Below are 21,118 nucleotides of genomic sequence, written 5' to 3' on the forward strand. Positions count from 1 at the left end.
CTCAGGGGAGTCCAGCGAGGTATGGGTTGCGTGGGTCCCCTAAAGTTTTCCTACCCAGAATCCCCTGCAAACCTCAAATTTAGCTAAAAAAAAACACTTTTTCTCTAATTTCTGCGTGGGAAAGTTCTACAATCTACATGGATCCACAAATTTCCTCCCACAAAGCTTTCCCCCAGGTCTCAAGATAAAAATGATATCACACTCGTGTGCCCCAGGGGGCAGAAAGGCTGACATTTTTGCGGGGGGGTGGGTTGAGATAGCCCCCTGAGCACGTAGAAAGACGGGAGAGGTATCATTGGAAAGGGGAGAATCTGCTTGGGGATCGCCCTAGGAGGGCAAATATCAAATATATTTCATTTTTATTAAATTCATGTTGGTATTTAATATATTTTATTCTTAATATTTTCATTTGTATATATTGAAAAATCGATATTTAATATAGCTATTTTATTGTAAACAATATTTCTTTCAATATTTTTGTGCTTACCTTTTTAAGTGTAGGTAGTCGATATTTTTGTAGCCAATATTTTTGTCTCAATATGTTTTGTAGATCAATGTTTTTTTAGTCGATATTTTGTCAGTGGACCATGAAGGATTGTCTCAAAATATCACTGGAAGGATGTCATCCACAGCGAAACATCATCCACACTAACAGACATGCTACATTGTGAATAATCAACAGATTCCTCAGAGAAGATTTAAATCAGAATGATAATCTTTGTAATTTATGAATGGGGGAGTAGGGTTTGGGTGTGGGAGCAAGGCCATTTATTAGAATTTGAAGAGAAAATAGTACTTTCTATCACTCAGGACTTTGAAGCCTGTCTGGCACAGTAATCCATTATCCATATAAAAGTAGTCTGAAGGAGGAGGTGTTGTTAGTATTTCTGGTGTGCTTCCAAACACAAAACACTGTTGATGGAACACACTGATCTGTCATGTGACTCTGCTTGGAGTGTGAGAAGCCAATTTCTGTATAATTATATAAGCTCTGCTAGTAAATAATCACTTTGAGATTGAGCTGAGTTTTGCAGCAACAGGATCAACCATCTCTCTCATCATGAAACTATTTGTTGTCCTCGTTTTTGTGGCGCTTACCAGCAGCCTTGGTGAGTTGTGTTTCCTTCTATACATGGGGTTGATCATCAGAGACCTTTTCATAGAGTTTGAAAGAAAGTTTATATTCATTTTTAGGTCTGGAAAATAGAGATCTGCAGTCTCAGTGCACATAAATATACAAAAGCAATGTTGAATTTGTTCTGGGTTCTGACTGTGTACATTTACCTAAAAATGCATCTACAGCAAACATCTTTGGTATAGTAAGCTATAACATTAAGCTGAACTATGACAGCCCTTTACCTCCACATTAAAGCACATTCTTATGAATTGTGCCAATCCACTAAGCTATATCTTAAGTAAAAAATAAAAAATAATCAATAAAAAAATCATATTGTAATCTTTTGGGGAAAGCTACTTAAAAAGGCAAATATCAGCTAGAAAATGAATTCTTTGAGCAAATAAATATTTACTAATATCCAGGGCTTTACCTTGTGGGAATGGTGGCATCTATCTATATAAATCTTTGAATTCCACTTTTGCTTACTAGTCCAACAAATTGTCAGGTCTGACCCTTTCTCTAGTGCTATAGATAATGGCAGGTACATGTTCTATATCGCTTTGACATATGGTGTGGCAGATTTTCATGAGAAATTTGGAGGTTGGATTGACTTTGCACAATGTGGAGACACAGATTATTGTTACTACTGCTAGACTGCACACCACAGGCGCAGGTGAGTCTGAAGTTTAATTTGTGGAGGCAACTTTACATTTTGCAGGCAGCATGTGTGACATATTGTGCAAAGATGAGAGCATCCTTAACATTAATTTTACAGGGAATATTAAGGAAAATGTTGGTGAAGGTAAAGATCTCATGGAGTATATATCTGGATAATGTTGTAAAAACATTACAGTTTAAGGAGATCTGGGAAAATATTGCCTGTACTCCAAATAAAATATTGAGCAATGAAGCAGGACTAGCTGATATCGTATCATGAAGATCAGGTAAATTGTGAAGAAAAAATCATGCCTGGATGGTTTTAAATTTATACAAATATGACAGAGAGCATCCATTTCTCAATCCTCCCTATACCTTAACACAAAAGGGAATAATACCAAATTTAGATTCCCTTCACATATTTATTATATTGAACATTTGAAGGAAGGCTCTGACCACCTTTTCTCATATGTTTCTAGGCTGCTGAGTTTCTATAAAAAAAAAACACATTTTCCTCACATTTCTGTTGTGAAAAGTTCTGGAATCTGCATGGACCCACAAATTTCCATGCACCCCGCGTTCCCCAAAAACTTCCGAGAAAAATGGTACCTCACTTGTGTGGGTAGGCCTAGTGCCTGCAACAGGAAACGGCGCAAAATGCAACATGGTAACACCTCAATTTCGCAGTAAAAAATGATCCTTTTTTGGCAAAGTGCCAAGCTGTAGTTTTTTAATCCTAGCTCTGCCAGCACCTAGGGACCCCTAAAAAACCTATACATTTTTGAAAACTAGATATCCAGCGGAATCCAGGTTGGGGTGACTTGACTACCTCCCACCAGGTTTTGTTACCCAGAATCCCTTGCAAAACTAAAAAAATTGTCAAAAAATACACATTTTCCCCACATTTCTGTGGTGGAAAGTTCTGGAATCTGTGTGGATCCACAAATTTCCACCACCCCGCGTGCCCGAAAGTCTTACGAGAAAAATGGTACCTCACTTGTGTGGGTCGGCTTAGTGTCCGCAAAAGGAAACGGCTCAAAACGCAATGTGGTCAAACCTCAATTTCGCAGTGAAAAATTACCCTTTTTGGCAAAGTGCTTAGCTATAGTTTTTGAACCCTAGCTCTGGTGGCACCTAGGGAAACATAGCAAACCTATACATTTTTGAAAACTAAACACCCTGGGGAATCCAGGATGGGGTGACTTGACTGCCTCCCACCAGTGTCTGTTACCCAGAATCCCTTGCAAACCTAAAATGTTGTAAAAAAAAAAGAAATTCCCACATTTCTGTGGTGGAAAGTTCTGGAATCTGCGTGGATCAACAAATTTCCACCCACACCACGTTCCCCAAAGTCTTCCGAGAAAAATGGTACCTCACTTGTGTGGATCGGCCTAGTGCCCGCGACAGGAAACGGCGCAAATCGCAACATGGTCATACCTCAATTTCGCAGTGAAAAATTATCCTTTTTTGGCAAAGTGCCTAGCTGTAGTTTTTTAACCCTAGCTCTGCCAGCACCTAGGGACCCCTACCAAACCTATACATTTTTAAAAACTAGATATCAAGCGGAATCCAGGTTGGGGTAACTTGACTGCCTCCCACCAGGTTTTGTTACCCAGAATCCCTTGCAAAACTAAAAAAATTGTCCAAAAAAAACAAATTTTCCCAACATTTCTGTGATGGAAAGTGCCTGGCCATAGTTCTTGAATGCTAGCTCTTCCGGCACCTAGGGAAACCTAGCAAACCTATATATTTTTGAAAACTAGACACCCAGGGAAATTCAGGATAGGGTGACTTGACTGCCTCCCACCAGGTTCTGTTACCCAGAATCCCTTGCAAACCTAAATTTTTTTTAAAAAAAACACATTTTTCCCACATTTCTGTGGTGGAAAGTTCTGGAATCTGCGTGGATCAACAAATTTCCACCCACACCACGTTCCCCAAAGTCTTACGAGAAAAATGGTACCTCACTTGTGTAGATCGGCCTGGTGCCCGCGGCAGGAAACGGCGCAAATCGCAACATGGTCACACTTCAATTTCGCAGTTAAAAATGACCCTTTTTTGGCAAAGTACCTAGCTGAAATTTTGGAACCCTAGCTCTGGTGGCACAAAGGGACCCCTACCAAACCTATACATTTTTGAAAACTAGATATCCAGCGAAATCCAGGTTGGGGTGACTTGACTGCCTCCCACCAGGTTTTGTTACCCAGAATCCCTTGCAAAACTAAAAAAACTTGTCAAAAAATACACATTTTCCCCACATTTCTGTGGTGGAAAGTTCTGGAATCTGTGTGGATTTAAAAATTTCCACCACCCCGCGTTCCCGCAAGTCTTACGAGAAAAATGGTACCTCACTTGTGTGGGTCGGCTTAGTGTCCGCAACAGGAAACGGCGCAAAACGCAACGTGGTCACACCTCAATTTTGCAGTGAAAAATTACCCTTTTTGGCAAAGTGCTTAGCTGTAGTTTTCGAACCCTAGCTCTGGTGGCACCTAGGGAAACATAGCAAACCTATACATTTTTGAAAACTAGACACCCAGGGGAATCCAGGATGGGGTGACTTGACTGCCTCCCACCAGTGTCTGTTACCCATAATCACTTGCAAACCTGAAATGTTGTAAAAAAAACACATTTTCCTCACATTTCTGTTGTGAAAGTTCTGGAATCTGCATGGACCCACAAATTTCCACGCACCCTGTGTTCCCCAACGTCTTCCAAGAAAAATGGTACCTCACTTGTGTGGGTCGGCCTAGTTCCTGCGGCAGGAAATTGCGCAAAACGCAACATGGTAACACCTCAATTTCGCAGTGAAAAATTATCCTTTTTTGGCAAAGTGCCTAGCTGTAGTTTTTTAACCCTAGCTCTGCCGGCACCTAGGGAAACCTACCAAACCTTTACATTTTTGAAAACTAGACACCCAAGGGAATCCAGCATGGGGTGACTTGACTGACTTCCACCAGGTTCTGTTACCCAGAATCCCTTGCAAACCTTAAAAGTGGTCAAAAAATTCACATTTTCCTCACATTTCTGTGGTGGAAAGTTCTGGGTTCTGCATGGACCCACAAATTTCCACCCACCCCGTGTTCCCCAAAGTCTTCCGAGAAAAATGGTACCTTGCTTGTGTGGGTCAGCCTAGTTCCTGCAACAGGAAACGGCGCAAAACACAACGTGGTAACACCTCAATTTCGCAGAGAAAAATTACCCTTTTTTGGCAAAGTGCCTAGCTGTAGTTTTTTAACCCTAGGTCTGCCGGCACCTAGGGAAACCTACCAAACCTTTACATTTTTGAAAACTAGATACCCAAGGGAATCCAGGATGGGGTGACGTGACTGCTTCCCACCAGGTACTGTTACCCAGAATCCCTTGCAAACCTAAAAAATGGTAAAAAAAAACACATTTTTCCCACATTTCTGTGGTGGAAAGTTCTGGAATCTGCGTGGATCCACACATTTCCATGCACCCTGTGTTCCCCAAAGACTTCCGAGAAAAATGGTACCTCACTTGTGTGGGTCGGCCTAGTGCCCGTGACAGGAAACGGCGCAAAACGCAACATGGTCACACCTCAATTTCGCAGTGAAAAATGACCCTTTTTTGGCAAAGTGCCTTGCTATAGTATTTGAACCCTAGCTCTGCCGGGACATAGGGAAACCAAGCAAACCTATACATTTTTGAAAACTAGACACCCGAGGGCTTCCAGGGAGGTATGGCTTGCGTGAATCCCCAACATTTCCTTACCCAGAATTCCCTGCAAACCTCAATTTTAGCTGAAAAAATCACTTTCTTCACACATTTTTGTGTGGAAAAGTGTGGGATCACCGGGCTCACACAAATTTCCTACCACTCAGCATTCCCCCAGGTCTCCCAAAAAAAATGATGGGTCAATAGCCCGCGACAGGCAAGGGGTCAAAACCTATTGAGGTGACATCAAAATTACCTATCACAAAACAACCTGGTTTTGCAAGGGAAGTCCCGTGAGTTTTTGGCCCCGGGGTTGGCAACCATGTAGGGAAACCTACCAAACCCACACATTTCTGAAAACTAGACACTCAGGGGAGTCCAGCGAGGTATGGGTTGCGTGGGTCCCCTAAAGTTTTTCTACCCAGAATCCCCTGCAAACCTCAAATTTAGCTGAAAAAAACACTTTTTCTCTAATTTCTGCTTGGGAAAGTTCTAAAATCTACATGGATCCACAAATTTCCTCCCACCCAGCTTTCCCCCAGGTCTCAAAATAAAAATGATACCACACTCGTGTGCCCCAGGGGGCAGAAAGGCTGACATTTTTGCGGGGGGGTGGGTTGAGATAGCCCCCTGAGCACGTAGAAAGACGGGAGAGGTATCATTGGAAAGGGGAGAATCTGCTTGGGGATCGCCCCAGGAGGGCAAATATCAAATATATTTCATTTTTATTAAATTCATGTTGGTATTTAATATATTTTATTCTTAATATTTTCATTTGTATATATTGAAAAATCGATATTTAATATAGCTATTTTATTGTAAACAATATTTCTTTCAATATTTTTGTGCTTACCTTTTTCAGTGTAGGTAGTCGATATTTTTGTAGCCAATATTTTTGTCTCAATATGTTTTGTAGGTCAATGTTTTTTTAGTCGATATTTTGTCAGTGGACCATGAAGGATTGTCTCAAAATATCACTGGAAGGATGTCATCCACAGCGAAAAATCATCCACACTAACAGACATGCTACACTGTGAATAATCAACAGATTCCTCAGAGAAGATTTAAATCAGAATGATAATCTTTGTAATTTATGAATGGGGGAGTAGGGTTTGGGTGTGGGAACAAGGCCATTTATTAGAATTTGAAGAGAAAATAGTACTTTCTATCACTCAGGACTTTGAAGACTGTCTGGCACAGTAATCCATTATCCATATAAAAGTAGTCTGAAGGAGGAGGTGTTGTTAGTATTTCTGGTGTGCTTCCAAACACAAAACACTGTTGATGGAGCACACTGATCTGTCATGTGACTCTGCTTGGAGTGTGAGAAGCCAATTTCTGTATAATTATATAAGCTCTGCTAGTAAATAATCACATTGAGATTGAGCTGAGTTTTGCAGCAACAGGATCAACCATCTCTCTCATCATGAAACTATTTGTTGTCCTCGTTTTTATGGCGCTTACCAGCAGCCTTGGTGAGTTGTGTTTCCTTCTATACATGGGGTTGATCATCAGAGACCTTTTCATAGAGTTTGAAAGAAAGTTTATATTCATTTTTAGGTCTGGAAAATAGAGATCTGCAGTCTCAGTGCACATAAATATACAAAAGCAATGTTGAATTTGTTCTGGGTTCTGACTGTGTACATTTACCTAAAAATGCATCTACAGCAAACATCTTTGGTATAGTAAGCTATAAAATTAAGCTGAACTATGACAGCCCTTTACCTCCACATTAAAGCACATTCTTATGAATTGTGCCAATCCACTAAGCTATATCTTAAGTAAAAAATAAAAAATGATCAATAAAAAAATCATATTGTAATCTTTTGGGGAAAGCTACTTAAAAAGGCAAATAGCAGCTAGAAAATGAATTCTTTGAGCAAATAAATATTTACTAATATCCAGGGCTTTACCTTGTGGGAAGGGTGGCATCTATCTATATAAATCTTTGAATTCCACTTTTGCTTACTAGTCCAACAAATTATCAGGTCTGACCCTTTCTCTAGTGCTATAGATAATGGCAGGTACATGTTCTATATCGCTTTGACATATGGTGTGGCAGATTTTCATGAGAAATTTGGAGGTTGGATTGACTTTGCACAGTGTGGAGACACAGATTATTGTTACTACTGCTAGACTGCACATCACAGGCGCAGGTGAGTCTGAAGTTTAATTTGTGGAGGCAACTTTACATTTTGCAGGCAGCATGTGTGACATATTGTGCAAAGATGAGAGCATCCTTAACATTAATTTTACAGGGAATATTAAGGAAAATGTTGGTGAAGGTAAAGATCTCATGGAGTATATATCTGGATAATGTTGTAAAAACATTACAGGTTAAGGAGATCTGGGAAAATATTGCCTGTACTCCAAATAAAATATTGAGCAATGAAGCAGGACTAGCTGATATCGTATCATGAAGATCAGGTAAATTGTGAAGAAAAAATCATGCCTGGATGGTTTTAAATTTATACAAATATGACAGAGAGCATCCATTTCTCAATCCTCCCTATACCTTAACACAAAAGGGAATAATACCAAATTTAGATTCCCTTCACGTATTTATTATATTGAACATTTGAAGGAAGGCTCTGACCACCTTTTCTCATATGTTTCTAGGCTGCTGAGTTTCTATTGTCGATAATTTATATATGTTTATTGCTGGGAACAGAAATAATGCCTTGTCAAGAGCAAGGCTTCTGCAGCTGAATACTCTGAGATGCATAGACACGGGGGTGAATGAGTTACTGGATCAGACCCCCAACTTACTGGCAAATTTCTAATATTCTTAACAATTGCTTGTGCCAAATTCAGACAGCCTCTATCAGCATCCCTCCAATAAAGAAGAGTAGGACACGCGTGGTTAAACTATGCTTTGATTTTAAGAGGCACACAAACAAAATCATTTCTCCCAATTATTTTCTTATGGTGTTCATCTGCAATGTTTCTAATCAATTGTAATGATTTTAATTGATTGTATAATAAACACTTACTTTAATTGATCCATATATTCTTGAGTGTAAGAAAACAGGCCTTTTTTCAGTGTCCCCCCACTTTTTGCCCCCAGTTGGACTACTAGATGCTGGTTTTTGACTTTGACACTGCACTGGAGCCTGTTAACCAGGCCCTGGTGCCAGTATTCTTTTCCCAGAACTGATATATGTGAATTGGCAATCTGAATTGACAAGGACTTTACCCCCATCATAAGCCCCTAGTGTATGGTATTAGTGGTACCCAGGGCAAGGGTAGTAAAGGGGTCCCCAGTGCTTGCAGTACAGTTTGAGCCAACCCGAGCGACCCAGATAAACTACTGAGAGCAGGCCTGCCATTGCTGACTGCAGTACCAGTGTAAACTGCTCCGTTTTGACTTAGTCATCACCATGTATTGCAAAGTAAATGCACTGCTTTTAATAAATGTCAGTCGCCCCTAAGAAGTCCTCCTGAGCCCAGAAGGCAGTATGCTAAGGATGTAGGCTTGCAAGTGCAAGTTTATATGTCTCTCTAATAGAATTTACCATTTAAGTACACTATAAGTGAAAGGAGGTTCATAGGTGAACATGGGCTTACGCGGCATCCCTGGGGTGATTAGCTCCATATGGTACCACCTAAATATGTTGAGTTTGGTATTTAACAATGTGCCTTCTCACTCCTGACACAAATCTCATGCCAGGAGCAATGTGGCATGTAGGCAGGTGGCTACTTTAGATGTGGCCCACCTGTTAGCCTCAGCTTTCCAACGCTCTGGCTGCAGCCCGCGCTTGCTCCCCCCAAGACAGGATTCTGACCTCCTGCCAAGCACCTCCAGGAGTCAGGAAGAAAAGCATGGGCAATAAGGAGGTCACACCTCCCCCCTCCCAGTCAGGCTAGTGAAGTGGCACATCAAGGCAGTGAGCTCCAAATGCTGCACTGCCTCTGATATACATCCAGGCTGTTCCCCAGAGACGTAAACAGCCCATCATTGCCTCAGGCATACCTTCTCCAGGACATGTGGGACATCAACTATGCAGGAGGTCTACACTCCCAGAAGGGTAGCCACACCTCCAGGGTGGGTTTCCTATTCTGTACATCAAAGGAAGACTGCCATTTTTAAAAGTGGTAGAAATAGTGGCCTATGGGTAGAAAAAGTGATATACAACCCCAGATGGTGTCACCTCAAGGGCTTATTAGCTGCAGGGACTAGCAGCCCATGGGTTACTTCCTCCCACTCCCATAAATCTCCTAAATCTAAGATTTAAGGGACACAACTGAGACCAGACCCTCAGTTCTTATCCAACTTGAATCAAAGAGGAGACATGAGAAGACCACAACAGGATTATGCACACACCAACAGAGGGAGACTCTGTACCTATTACAACACTCCTGGAACTTCTCTAGCGAGGCTTGTCCTAACCTAAAGGTTGGCTCCTGAAGATAGAGGGACCCCTGTTAGTGCCAGAAGCAACAAAAGACTCCCTAGGACTAGTGGGACTAGTCCCCTGCACACTGCAGGCAAATCAATGTTCAGAATCCAAAGGATCGTTGGCCATCGGGCCCTCCAAAGGATCACTCCAAACCAGATGGTCTAATGCATTCTGGTAACTGTAGTCTTGCCTTCCATAAAATTTTAGGCTGCTATCGTGTTCCCCCAGACCTCTGGATGTCGAAAAAGCTCCTTGCTGAACTTACCATTTCCAAGGCTTATTGGTCGCAAGTCCAGCAACTGACACCTTCCCTCGATGTTACAGCTAGAGGACACTCTGTAAGACTTTCATCTGACATCAGCAGCGATGTACTTGTTGACATTTTTCACCCTGTTCTCCCACAGCACCATGTAAGTGGTAAAAGGAGCTCCGCCGTGGCTCCCATTCATAACCAGGGACAGCTAGGACATCTCTTCACCCGGGCTCCATTGGCCAGGTAAAAGTGTACTGACTGTGTCTTGGTCCTGGGATCTGCATCACCTTTACCCTGCAAGAGTTCCATGCAACCAGACCTGCAAGTGATCGTTTGTTCAGTGGTTTTTACCTTTGAGGGCATTTGAATATTTTTACTGTATTATTTTGCACTGATTGTAAACTGCTTCTAAAAGTCATAACTGCAGTTATATATAGCTGATCAAATTTGCTTTTGTGTCTAAATTAAGAAAAAATATGCTTTATTTTTTTAAATTGGTGTCATATTTCTTTTTAGTCATGTCAATTACTTATCGTCTATGTTGGTATCCTGCAGTGCTTAAACATCCTCCTCTTGTAAAGCCTGCCTGCTCTTTACCACACCAACAGACTGAGCTAAAGATGTATTACTGTGAATACGCGGACCATCTTTGGGGTTTGTGATAGTATTGCAGGGTGAAACCTAACCAGCATCACCCCATAATATTCCAACTTCATACATTGGTGTTACAGCAGTGGGATCCTGAACTTGCATTTTGCAGTTCCACTTGTTCATAAGTGAGTTTTGCACGAGAAATCCACAAAACTGACTCTAGACTCTAAAATTCATTTTTCAGAATGTTTTCTGATTGTTTAACATTGGAATTCTAAGGCCCTGTGTCGACCCCAAATTCCAATAAGTAAATGTAAAAAGCTTAGGTGTGTTAGGCAAAGGTTTAAAAGCTTTTCAAAATGTTTTAAAGTTCCCAACTTCCAAGTAAAAAGTTAGACACAAAAAGAGCTGGTCAGGATCTTGACTTTTCCGTCATCCCAGCCCTGAGGATCAGTGATCTGAGGGCTCTGTGCAAAACATGTCGCATTAGCCATAGGGTTACTGCAAAAAATGAGCAACTGGAAAACCCCCTAAGCTCCTATCTGCAAAAAAGATTAGAGAGGGAGGGTCCTCCTCAGACCCTGAAGAGGATGAGAAGAATGCCCTAGATGATATTGAGGATGATAGGGAAGAAGGTGAGGAACAGAGCTCTCCACCCTTTCCCAGACCTCTTTCACCAGTGAAAAGTGACAGGAGTCACTCTAGGAGGCCCCCCACATTGGTAGAGTGGCAGGAACCCTTGAAGACTCAATTATTGTTTTTAAATGACACGGTGCACCAAACCACTCGTTTTGGCCTGGCTACAGCCAGAAATGTAAATATTCCATCCATTACTTCATTGGCTGAGTATGATAATTGGCATGAACACACCAATCATACGATCAATGTCCTGCAAGCCCGGTTTTGAAATGGCACTTTAAATATCTCTGACGTTGACTCCTCCGGATGGTTGTTGTGGCAAACCAGCTCAAACGCTTGTCAACTGCTTTTTCATAATGCAACAACAGGTTTCACTCAAACTAGACTTGATTCACGTTTCCCGCATTCTCATTTGGTCACCACATATTCAGTGGGGAAATTGTGTCAGCAATGGTAGGAACACTCCACACTGTCATCAGTGAAACAACCCCTGTCTCTCTTGTGAAGCGATATCAATTTGGCAGATTTTATCTTGGGTCCTAAATCCCCACAATCAAAAGGGTTTATCAATGCAGCTTATAATGAATTATGGAAATGTTCGCAGATAGAGGCCGCGTTGCAACTGCGCCAAAATGACTAAGCAAATTTGGAAAAAGTTCTTGCAGTTGTCGACAATAGCATAAATACATTCTCTTCCCCCATTTAATCATTAGATAACATTGTTTCATCTGTTATTCATATTGTTCAAAGTGATGTATCTGTGTGTTACACCATGGTCAGAATCAATTGTGATCTGTGATGCAATTTGCATGGACGTTGCAAATTCTCAAAATGGAAAAAGTACCATGGGATTATTTGAACGCTTCAGCACTATTTATGACATACAACTTAACTGATAAGCAGAGGTTCATGTCAATGAAAGACGCTACGTACATGCTATTACACATTGAAGAAGTAGAACATTTACCATTTTCTGCGGTAGAGACTGATTCGGCTGTATGGTTAATTCATAGCGTTATTTCTCTGCCATTCTTGCTATTTCAGTTTAAATCTTGCATGAAACATTTCCCTATAGGCCGCTTTGAACACCTAGGGAGTCCAATTATTCATGAATTGTGATCCTTGCCTTTTGCCTACAGATGTCAATGGAAGGATAATGACGTATTCCTCAAAGGGCAGAAGTGCGATTCCACAGTTGGATATACCTTAGTTTACAAACAAGTTAAGTTGCATGGTGCTTGGAACTTGTCCGCTCCTAATCTGGCTTGTTTTTTGAAAGGTATGCCTGTCCCAGCAATAATTCCCTCACTCACCTTGCTTTTGAATGGCATTTATCCTATTTTAAATAACCACGACTGCTGTGGCTTACGGGGAGGCATCCCGTATGCAGTAACAGTTTCACAGTGTGTTACTTTCTGTAGCAATGTGCTTTTTCCACTCCAGCATGGAATTGTAGATAGGTCTCTTTGGCCTTCCATTCCGACTTTGAAAACAGATTTCAATAAACTTAGAAGACTCAAAGCACTATTGTTTCAACAGGAAGTGGTTTTCACTTCAGCTCGAGAGACCTTTGAATTGCAGGTGGCGAGAATGTCTAGTGAGATTCAGTCACTCCTGAATACGAATCTCCCACTCCATTTTGGCAAACTGATACATCTAATATTTAATGCATCTGACATAGAAGGCCTTGCTAATTTCTTTTAACTTGTGGAATCCGGCCGTGTAACCCATTTTCAGACAGTTTTTGGAGTAATACTAGCCTTTATCCATTCTATTTTTTTCCAGCGCCTTCGGAGGGTTACCCCTAATACTAGCACTGGCAGCTGATGTGCTGATACTTCTGCTCATATGACGCAATGGCTGCCCATCTTGTGGTACTGCACAGACCCAGCCAATTGCAACTGTACCGTGGCCAGGTGCAACAACGTTTTGGATGATTGCCATTAGCGGCCTTGGCATAAGTTGTGGACTAACTTTTTGCTTTGCCTACTTCACTTGCGTGCAACCTGTGTTCTACTGCCAGCAGTGCCCTTTTTATTGTGCCTTAGATTTATGCCTCTCCAATACATTATACGCTGACCTGGATTTTGATCTGTTGGGGGGTCCATAATTGGCCCATGACCAGGGACTTTATTGACATCGCTAAGTTAGCATGAGCTCTGCTGCCATGAAGCAGCTTTTGCGCATGTTACTACATGACATTATTTTGCAAGACTCTGTTTATGCCTTTCACATAAGAACCAACTGCTTCATGTGTTCAATGCCTTTTCCTGGAGTTTAGTCTGAACACTGTGAGCAAGGTCGATAAACACCGCTCTTTATTATTCTGTTCTGGTTAGTCCCTAGCACCTAGACAAAACATGCTAACACAGCTGCGGCTGCTGGAAGCTTGTGCTTTGATATTATGGGGATGCATGTTTGGTAAACACACAATTGGAGATGGACCTTTCTAGGAAGAAGAGCCATGCAGTTCCTATGATATAGATATACCATCTAGGCACTAAGGTGTGGGGTCTGCTGACAAAGCCCAGAGATATTCTATTATATAATAATACTGCTTCTTTCCATGGGGAGGGTGGTTAGGTCTTATATTCCCTTATCCACATTCTTTATAAGATGACATCTCCCTTTATAATGTATGGACGTGCAACAATGCTAACTGTTTTAGGTTTATGTGTCTTGCTGCTGGTAGTGGCTTGTATACTGCGAGGATTCGGTGGTTGACGGTGTCAAACGCCGCTGACAAGTCTAACAGTATCAAGACTGCTGACTTTACCTCGTCAGTTCACCGCCTCAACTCTTCTGTTGGTATATTTAGCGCAGACTCCATGCCATGGGATGGTTGAAAACCTTCTGTTGTGGTTCAAGTAGGTGATTTGATTCTATAACAATTGCCAGTATTTTATTAGTGTGCCTTTCTACAAGTTAAGAGAGCTGCGAGAAAGGTAAAAAATTACTAGGATCTTGTGTGTTAGCTTGGGGTTTCCTCATTACATTGGGCAATATTAAATCTCCTACTCACATGAATACCTCTTGAGAAATATTTCTGTAGAATGCTTCCTCGACCATGCTAATGAGCAGTTCCTGAGACAAATTAATCTATATTCCCTCAAATATACTGAACATATCCTTCATAGATTTTAAGTAGGAAAACTTTTTTTACTAATGGTCTGCAGAACCAATCACAAAATTTTGAAAGAGGTTCTAAGGCAGATCCAATGCCTGAAATATTTGTGTCCCTTTCTTTACTTTGAGGAGTATATAGAAATATGGTATACTATACATGGTTGTTTTTTAGCAGAAAGGGATAGCAACTCCTCCAAACTAGACTGGAGCGGGAATGAGCAACCGAGACCCAGAACAAAAGGGAGGGTTTATAAGAGAGGAGCTCATCAGTATCAGCCAAGTATTCACAAATCGAAATTACAAGTTCATGTGGTATTGTGTAAGCTTTATGCATGGAATGTTATGAGGTCACTGGAGCTACGTGTTCTATCTCTCAGTTGCTCCAGTACCCCTTTCATTGATGGATGTACTCTCACTTTATTAAACCACCACCGACTCCATTACACCTAATTGGTGTCATATTTACATATCTTGCGACGATTTGGAATCTGACTGTCCGGCAGATCTTCATTGGATTTTCATCTATCCATCACGCAGAAAATTAATCAGAATAAGGGTCTGAAGGGGCCAGAGAGCAGTCCACAACATTCAGAAGTGCCAACTGTCGTTTTCACTTGTAAGTGAACACACAAGGAGAGGTCTCTTTTCTTGCTATTTTCTGTCTGAGTTATTCAACTGAAAACTGAAAGGTTTTGCACTAACTTTTGTCGCACTGGTTGCCTAGAAATCATTCAAACCTACTGTTTCTCTTGAATTACAAAACTTTACACAGATTGTCCATCGAGGATTTCTTGAAGAAAATTGAAAAGCTTACAATAACTTTAATTACTACATGATTTGATCGTCGCAACTGTTACTCGGCTACCGCTTCTTTGAAAAATTAATTACTTTGCGCTGTAGCTGTTTTTGGCTCTATAGTGCACAGTGGTTCCTAGCTCGAGTGTAGTTAAGCTCTCGCCACAAAAAAGGACACAGCTTCCAGCTTGAGCGCAGTGAAGCTTAAGGCTCAACAAAGGCTGATATATCTTCCGAGAACTCACGATGCATCAAACTTTAAGTTCAAGTGTACCTTACGTTGCAAGAAATATCTGCATCCTGCTGAGTACCCCGGAGTTTCTGTTCCTCATCCGGTTCCACTCTTTCTTTATTTCATGATAGAGTACCATTTCACTACACTGCTTCATTGTTGAATTATACCAGTGCAATTCTATACGTCAGCGATTTGCACGCTTGCTTTCAAGATACATCCTGGTGACCTGAATACTTTGTGCAAGTTTATCAGCAATTTGCTCACTTTGAACAAATCCATATATATCTTGCTATTCTAGATACTTTGCGTAAGTTATCAGCGATTTGCACGCTTTGAGCAGATCCATATTTCAGTGGTTTGCACTCTTTACAACCCTCTATGAACAATGGAGATTAACCAAGGATTATCGTTCAGCGACAACCTAGTCTCAGAAATACTGAGAATGCCCTCTCTGCTAAACACAGATGGGGGAGCCTCTTCCAGCAACTAAGGTGGCGACTGGAATACCATAACAACAATGAAGAGACAACTTATGAAAATTATAATGCATGGAGCTATTATGACTGAGTACCTTCGGGCTACTATATCTCCCAATGGCCTCATTGTCTCCAATACACCAAGAATATTTCTGGAGGATAAACAATGTAAAGAGGAATGGTCCCTGGTTGCTTGAAAGTGCACCAGGGACCTCTGGGTGCTAATCATAAAAACGGCGAAACGCTTAGCAGACAACCTCATCATGAAAATCACAATAGCAGAAGGAGCATTAAAAGATAGTACCACCATTGCAGCCGTCAAATCCAAACTGGCCAAAATAAACATCGAAATTGCAGACAACAAAGATTTCCTGATGAGACGAAAGTTCGCAAAACTACAAAAGTATATTCCACGATTCAGCAAGGAGAAGATCTACCCCTACCTGAAGGATGACGACACTCCAGGAACGGAAGATAACTCCTCAGATGATGATGATGCCCAACGTAGAAGGAACTACTCCTCTAGTAGTAACTCCGGTACTGACAGATGAGGTAGCCAATGATCCCATCCACATACTCAAACAAATATGGCATATGGATGCGGCCCTCCCCCCTACCAAGGCCCCCCAATGTGGCCATATGCCAACTTCAACCCAGGCCAACAAATTCCATTTGCCCCCTTTCAACCACCTTTTTTAGGCAGAGGCTAGGGCAGAGGGAGAAGCAGAAAAAGAAGAGGCGCCAACAACCAGCCGAAACAGGTACATTGGCCGGACCATGCACACGAACCACCCATGGAATTGAGGAGCCACCAACAGAAGAAAAACTGATAGTTAATTTATCAAAAAGAGAGCTCACTGATGTAGAAAAATCAGTACTGAAACATGGTCTTGGCTTTGTGCCCACCCCTTCCAGTGACAATTTTTGCACTAACTGTGAACTCCAGAACTTCTTCAGGAAGGTCCGCCTCAAAGCCTACTTCGCCAATCAAACTGAGTCACAGCCTACTGACTCAGGTTTGCGAAAACCCTCTACGTTCACCCCAAACTCAAGCATGGTACCCCCTGAAGTGCTTACATTTGAAAAGTCAGTCTTACAAGAGGTCGCAGGAATACGCACCGTAAGAGGGTTTCACACCACTTACAGTTTGGAAAGCTGAGGCCATAAAAAACCTGGCTGACAACACCAACTTAACCATCAAGGAGGCCTATAAAGGCAGGGCCATTATTATAATGTCAACCGACGACTACAGGCCAGAATACCTACTCCAACTACATGACAACAGACATTACACGTCCCTTTTGGAGGATCCCACTGCACGCTACCTGTTACGAATCAATTTCTTGATATTATCTGCCCTTAACCAATGATGGATCTCCAAAAATGAGTCTGAATTTCTTATCAACGATAACCCACGACTACCCTACTTTTACACACTGCCTAAATTTCACAAGGGGATTATTCCTCGACCTGGAAGACCTATTGGGTTAACTGTCTCAATACCTTCCTCAGGTTCATGGCAAATACATCTGACACTGAAATCCCTTTCTTGGACTTAATGATCATACAGAGGGACAGCAAACTAGATACTGTCACCTCCAAAAAACCAACCGACAGCCATTGCCCTCTACTATATAGTAGCTTCCACCCGAAAGCTCTAAGGGAGAACCTGCCATATGGACAGTTCTTGCGCATACGATGTAACTGCAGCAATTTGGAGGATTTTAAATTGCAGTTATCTAAACTAACCTCCCATCTGGCCAACTGGCAATATCTATTGAACAAGATAAAACAAGCTCAAAAGCGAGCTTATAACACTAACAGAGATACACTTCTGGAAAGACAACCCAAAGATAAGTCTGACCACAACTTTCACCCCTGAATTCAACAGGATTAGACAAGCAGGTATTAAACACTGGAATATCCTCCAAGGAGGTGGTAACACTCTCAGCAAACCAAGATTTGCTTTCAAATGTACTGCTAATTTCAACGATCTGTTGGTCAACGCCAGACCAAAGAAGAAAAGTACTTCACCACCCCAGAATACCCTGTGGAACCTTCCACCTGTCAAAGGCTATTTCCCTTGCAGTCAGTGTGTAGTATGCCCCCTGACTAAGGCAAACAAGACCATTACACTCACCAACACCTGGAAATGGCATCAAACCAACACACGAACTACAACATCCGCAATTGCATCTACCTCATCCCTGCTCCTGTCAACTGCAATACATAGGCATGACCACCTGTGAAAACCAGAATGACAGAGCATAGAAGTAACATCAGGTGCAAAAAAAACAACACCAAAATGTGCACTCACGTCTTGGAAAATAACCACACTCAGAATGACTTCCAATGGACTATCCTGGAAGCTTTTACAATTAACTTCTAAAGATGCCCTCTTCAGAAATGAACAGAGCTGGGTCTTTAGACTCTCATCCCACGGTGCTTAAATGACAACATCACCTGGGCAGAACTCAACCACCCTTAAAACATCTTTTTTGATTTCGGGCAATCACCTTATCCACTCCAGGAAAGCCCTAAGTTCAGTCAGCTACGGATGGCCTAGGGCATCTCCACTGTCACTTCATTACATCAGACAGTAACTCCATACCCTCACCACCTGGTTTCGGTCCGGGGCGCGACTCCTGGGGCATGACAACATCCTTTTTTAAGACCCATTTCCACAGAGATTGATCATTACTCAATAGTACACACCACACCGGTAATTTTTTCTGCCACCTGAATCTGAGCGGTGTTACCTATCCTATACCTCCAACCATCCTTTAATTTGTGACAGCTCCAAAACATCTTCTCATATCACCCGCAATGCTTCACATTCCAAAAAACTATCACTCTCCTAATCAATAAACTTCATCCCCAAGATGGCTGCCGCAGTCAGTGTTCTAGAGGTTTAGGCTGCAACGTGCCGCGAGGACATTACTTAGTCTCCGGATCCACCGGCATTCAGTATGGGGCCCAGAGTAAGGGTACGATCAAAGCTATTTGATCTGCAGTCCTCCCGTAAATATGGATCCATGCCACACTGCTGCATTTACCTGAGAAACCTCCTTCAAAAAATCCAGTAAGATAAATGCAGCTTAAATAACTATGGGCTTACCTGTATTGCAGATCAGAGCGTCGCTCTGCCATCCCCGTCGGCCATCAACCACAATTGGTTGAGGTGAGTTTGCCTCAGTCATGACGGTGTTTCAACATCACCGGCGCACACCCGCACTGGTCCCGATACTGCTAATCTTCACACCATTTTAAGCACTTACCTCGATTCCAGATGGCGCATAACCTTTTTAACTCATTCATGTAGCCCTCATGGTTATTGCCACTGCCATTATGTCAGCACATTTGAATATTGGTCCATTTACATGCTAATTAGCCGCAGCATACCTAGCTTACCAAGTTACCGGTAAAATCGCTCTTATGCAGCACCGGAGTCTCGATCATGCACACGAGCCTCAACTCCATGTCCAGATGCACCTTTAAGAACGAACAAAGAACCTTACCTTCTGGCATCCTGGTCTTTACTAACTACCGGTAGGCATTGTGAGGAACCACATTAGCCTGCTACCTCAAGCCTTTCTTTATGCTTGCACATGAATGATACTAACCTGCCAGCCTTATGTACCTAGGCACCATGTTTTTTAACAATAGAGCCTTCACGTTAATTGACACTGCTCAAGTACACTCAAACTCAGGTTAAATCCCCCCGTACTTGTAGTCAGTCTCACTGGTCATACTGCACCTACTGCTGATTATAGCCGTACGCAATTGCTTTGTCTAATTAGACTATGTTTCTTTTCTTGTTGTTTTTATCCCCACCCCTTGTTTCCCCCTTCCTTTAGGTCTTCCACCTCGGGACTCAGTTACCATTGGCATTACCCGCATCTGGTTAGCAATAGGCCAAATGACAAACCAGTAATGCTATAGTGCGAAGAGTACCCTTTTCTATACACTTTGGTCCTGATGAAGTGCCAATTGACCCGTTACGGGCTGCAAGGCAAAAAACATGTTGACCTTAGATACCATACTGACCCTTTAGGAACATAATTTTCCAGCCATGGCTGACATTTTTTAGTTAGGATTGGGCCCTGTGACAATAAACTCATTAAGGGCCCCATTAGAACGGCGGTCGGACTTCAGTCTGCCTGCCACCCTAGCGGTGTTGGGACCGGCTGCCAGAGGTGCGGTGGTCCCACACCGGCAATTAGGATCCCACCCTGGCGGTCGCAATCCACATCTTTAACATTGAGGTGGATGCTGCTGTAAGCAGCAGCCACCGCAATGCCAAATAGGCACTTTGTGTATTGCCATACACAGTGTGGCTGATAACGCACGGTACCTGCCACCTTGAGCATGGCAATGTAGGGGGTACAATAGGTACCCCCCAAGTGCAGCCCCCCACTCCCCATAGGCCCACAATGGGCCCCCAAAGCAATTCCAGCCAGATGCACCGCCACCATATTAGTGCCCCATTCCGCCCGGCCAGCAATCGTAACGATCACCAACCGGCGGAAAAGCCGCGGACGCACATTGCATCCGCTGCAAAACCCCCTACCATTGTCATATGGCGGGAGTTTCACTCGTTACGATGTCGTGATGGTTGCCACAGCTGGCTCGGCAATGGCAAAAGTCAGGACATCGTAATGAGCCCCTCTGTTATGATTTCCTAGACCTATTTTACCCTTCACTCCCACTGCACTATCCAGACCACACACCCGTACTCATCCACCAGCTTCATCAACCAAAAGAATCCGCTAAAGAGCCGCTTCGCTGTTGCCTGTCGGCCATTGCAGCGCCCGCCCAAAGAGGAGCTAGCCCGATGATGATTCATGACATCCTTCGTGGTGTGTGAGGGCACCATTGGAAAAGACTACCCCGTCCTTAGGAACAGCACGCCTCTGTGAATAACCTAATTGGAGGATGCCATCCTCATTTTGGATCTGATTAGTTTGGGAAACTATAATTTGTTCACTATCCTGTTGTGGACTGTGACATATTTGTCAGAACTAAATGCATTTTTTGAGACTCCTTCAGAGGAAAAACACCTGAGGCCTATCTGCCTGAGTATTCCTAATGCCCTGACTCCACATTGATTAACAGTTCTGAAAGGTCTGGTGTTTATTCTTTATTGTTCATATC

The 21,118-nt window shown here is 42.4% G+C and overlaps 1 long non-coding RNA gene across 1 annotated transcript in view; it reads left to right on the forward strand.

Moving 5' to 3' along the window:
* Nucleotides 1–1,018: 1,018 nt before the first annotated feature.
* LOC146806006 (uncharacterized) overlaps nucleotides 1,019–21,118 on the forward strand; it is an 86,261-nt gene continuing 66,161 nt past the window's right edge. The window contains exon 1 of the long non-coding RNA XR_014967953.1: nucleotides 1,019–1,109. This is a non-coding gene — a long non-coding RNA (uncharacterized LOC146806006). The remainder of the gene's footprint in view (nucleotides 1,110–21,118) is intronic.

This window comes from Triturus cristatus, chromosome 8, assembly GCF_964204655.1.
Source record: "Triturus cristatus chromosome 8, aTriCri1.1, whole genome shotgun sequence".
Classification (NCBI taxonomy): domain Eukaryota; kingdom Metazoa; phylum Chordata; class Amphibia; order Caudata; family Salamandridae; genus Triturus; species Triturus cristatus.